Source organism: Phascolarctos cinereus, unplaced genomic scaffold (assembly GCF_003287225.1).
Source record: "Phascolarctos cinereus isolate Bilbo 61053 unplaced genomic scaffold, phaCin_HiC Scaffold_9;HRSCAF=440, whole genome shotgun sequence".
Classification (NCBI taxonomy): domain Eukaryota; kingdom Metazoa; phylum Chordata; class Mammalia; order Diprotodontia; family Phascolarctidae; genus Phascolarctos; species Phascolarctos cinereus.
The window spans coordinates 87,441,773-87,445,620 of NW_027556402.1; the positions used below are offsets into that span (position 1 = coordinate 87,441,773).

General features: G+C 36.8%; 1 pseudogene; it reads right to left on the bottom strand.

The window, feature by feature from the left end:
- Positions 1-3,304: 3,304 nt before the first annotated feature.
- Positions 3,305-3,616, bottom strand: LOC110200925 (small ribosomal subunit protein eS24 pseudogene; annotated as a pseudogene).
- Between the last annotated feature and the right edge of the window lie 232 nt (positions 3,617-3,848).

Below are 3,848 nucleotides of genomic sequence, written 5' to 3' on the forward strand. Positions count from 1 at the left end.
AGGCTTGGGCTGGGGCCCATTGGTGACCAATCAATGAGAGCCAGAGTGATTTGGGTTTAAAGCATGGTCCATAAAAAAAAATCTAAAAGAAAGAAAGAAATCCATTTCATAAACCTCAAGATATCATACTAGGTTTTGATGATCAAAAATTATACTCCTTTTGGAAGAGCACTTGTAGGTAAGGTGGACAGAGGGAGATGAGGAATGGAGAGAGGGAGTAAGGGAAGGAAGCAGAGAAGAGGAAAGAAGGAAGGAAGGCATGGAGGGAGAGAGGGAAGAAAGAAGGGAGAAGGAAGGGAGAGAGAGAGAAGAAGGAAGGAGCTGAATTGCCCAACTGAAACTGGCCAGTTGGGTCCCCAGTGGGGCAGCTACTACTGCTTACAGGTTGTTATTTGTCCCTCATTCTCTAAGAGGACCGTGACATCAGGAAGGAGATGCCATGACTTGCAAGTGAATTGGATTTAAGTGAAGGGGGGCTATATAAAGTCACCAGCCTTCTGGGTCCAGTGGCAAGATCAGGATGACTAGAGATGGGAAAGAGAGAGAGAGAGAGAGAGAGAGAGAGAGAGAGAGAGAGAGAGAGAGAGAGAGAGAGAGAGAGATGATAGATATTTAATAGAAAGCGATGAAAGAAAAATAGATATAGATACATAAATGATATATAGACAGATTAATGAAAGATTACAGATAGATATATACAGATCAATACATGATAGAGAAATAAATATATTAAAGAGAGATGATGGATAGATATTTGATATAGATGATGGATAGGAAGTATAGATTAGATAGTTGATAGAGAGACTATAGATAGATGCTATAGAGATATTTTACAGATAAATGATATACAGATAGATAGATAAATAGATGATAGAAAAATAGAAAGTTGGTAGATAAGATGGATAGATTAGACAGATGATAGGATAGAGAGATTATAGATAGATGACAGATTATAGATAGAAGACATAGGATGGATAGATTAAATAGACAGATTATGGAGAGATAGATGCTATATAGAGATCAAGAGATAAACAGATGATAGAGAAATAGATAGAAAGGTAACAGATAGATAGGCTGGTAGTTGGTTGGTTGGTTGTTGTCTGTTCTTGAAGAAGACCAAAATTACATAACTATGTTGGGGTCAAGGTACATTGTATTCAACTGTGGTTGATCAGACCAATACAAGCTCAGAAGACTATACCACAGGTCAAGCACAAATAGTCCATATGAACGTTTGGAGTGGAGATGTCTCTAAATTTGTACATCTCACATTTCCTTTGAGCTACTGCAATTCTGCTTTGTTCATAGAGCAAAGCACCTTCTTTGATGAAGGCATGCCATGCAAGGCAACCCCATACCAGTGTCTCCCATGTCTCACAATCAATACCAAAGTTCTTCAGAGAGACCTTTTGAGTATCCTTCTATTGCTTCTTCTGCCCACCATGTGAACATCTGCCCCGTGTGAGTTCTTCATAACATAATCTTTTAAGTAAGCACACATTTGACATTCAAACAACATGGTCAGCCCATTGGAGTTGTGCTTTCTGCAGTGGAGTTTGAATGCTTGGCAATTCAGCTTAAGAAAGGACCCCAGTCAGTACCACTCACACCTAACAGAGTGTCTAAAATGACAAAAAAGCAAAATTTTGGATATTGAAAGGGATGTGGGAAAACTGGGACACTAATGCACTCTTGGTGGAGTAGTGAACTGTTCCAACCATTCTGGAGAGCAATTCAGAACTATGCCCAAAGGGCTATAAAATTGTGCATACCCTTTGATCGAGCAATACCTCTACTAAGTCTGTAGCCAAAGATAGCCAAAAAGAGAAAAGTACCTATTTGTACAAAAATATGTATAGCATCTCTTTTTGTGGTGGCTAAGAATTGGAAATCAAAGGGATGCCAATCAATTGAGGAATTGTTAAACAAGCTGTGGTATATGATTGTAACAGAATATTATTATGCTAAAAGAAATGACAAGGAGAATGATTTCAGAAAAACCTGTAAACACTTAAATGAACTGATGCATGGTGAAGTAAACAGAATCAGGAGAATGTTTTACATAGTAACAGCAAAATTATTTGATGAAGAATTGTGAATGACTTAGCTATTCTCAGCAATACAATTATCTAAGACAATACCAATGGACTAATAATAAGGCATACTATCTGCCTCCAGAGAAAGAACTGACATTGACTGAGTACAGAATTAAGCATGCTAATTTTCACCTTCTTTCTTTTGTTTTTTTTCTTTTATTCAAGTCTTCTTGCACAAAATTACTAATATGGAAATGTTTTACATAATTGCACATGTATAACCTATATCTCATTGCTTACTGTCCCAGAAAGTGGGGAGGGAAGGGAAAGAAGAATAGAATTTGGAACTCATAATTTTTTTTTTAAAATTGTGAAAAAATTTTAAAGGATTTTATAAAAGGACCTCAGTGTCTGGTACCTTATCTTGCCAGGTGATCTTCAGAATCTTCCTAAGTCAATTCAAATGGAAGCAATTCAATTTCCTGGCATGCCCAGGCATATAAAAATAAATATAAAGGTCAGCACAAAAGGTCTGTAGACCTTCAGTTTGGTAGACAGGCTAATACATCTTAACTCTCACACTTTTCTTCAGAGCTTCCTAAACACTGAGCTAGCTCTGACAATATGTACGTTAACCTCATCATCTGGGTATACATCCCTGGAAAGTATAGAGCATAGTCAGATAATAAATTCTAGATGAGAGGTCACAGTTAATGCTTGGTAATGTTTTAAAATTTGTCAGTGTCTATGACAGAAGTATGAAGATGAACTCATTTTTCAAGTTCTGCTACTTGAGAAACATATGTTTATGCTATACATTCAAGTCAGAACAGGAGAATCAGATTTAAATTGCAATGTAGTTTATTTCCACTACATAATGCCAGAGAAATCCCCAAGATAAGTCAGTTTACTTACAATTAATTTGTGATGTTGAAAGAAGGGGGTTTTAATTTCTATATAAAGTCAGCTACTAATGACAATGATTTTGATGATGATGATGTTCCCAACCAGAAGTCAGAAGAGCTGTCCTGAATTCTGGCTCTATCTAGTACTTGGCTAAGTCACTTAATATATTTTAAAGGGCAGGCTTTTTTATTTTATTTTATTTATTTTTTATTTTTGAAGTTTTTACATAGTTTATTTATGCTCTAAGGAAAAATTATCTTCATGGATAAACATCACCCATAGTGCCTTTTATTTCTTCTTTTTGCCAGCACCAACATTTGCCTTTGCAGTACCCCTGACTTCATTCCGTTCTTGCATTCCTTTCAATGTTTTCTTGATGTCTTTTTCTTCACATACAGGCCATGCCTTGCAAGTCTGTGCTTTGGTACATTTTTCTTTGCATAGTCAAGGGAATCACAAATCATGTCAAAATCTGTTGTTTTGCCACCATCAAAATGGGTTCTGAATCCAAAGACAAAAATGAAGTCCGGAGTTGTCTTGACCAGTTTTTCTCGAATTTCAGTTTTGGGCACTGTGGCCTTTCCAGGATGAAGGACATCTATAACCATCTGTTTACACTGAAGAAGTCTGTTTGTCATGAACTTCCTGGTTCTGATGGTTACAGTGTCATTCATGATGGTGGCCTGCTCCTCCAGCAATGGGAGACAGAAAAGGTGGGGCAAGCTTTTTCAAAGGGTGTTTTGTTTTATAGTGGAAACATGGAGTAGGAAAATATTAAGCATATTACGTCTAGTAAACATAAGCACCAGTGGGGCCAAAAGCAGATATTTTGTCTTGATTTCTTTTGATCATAACACTTTGATATGAACTTAGAATGCATCTAACCCAATGCACTAGTTTTGCAAA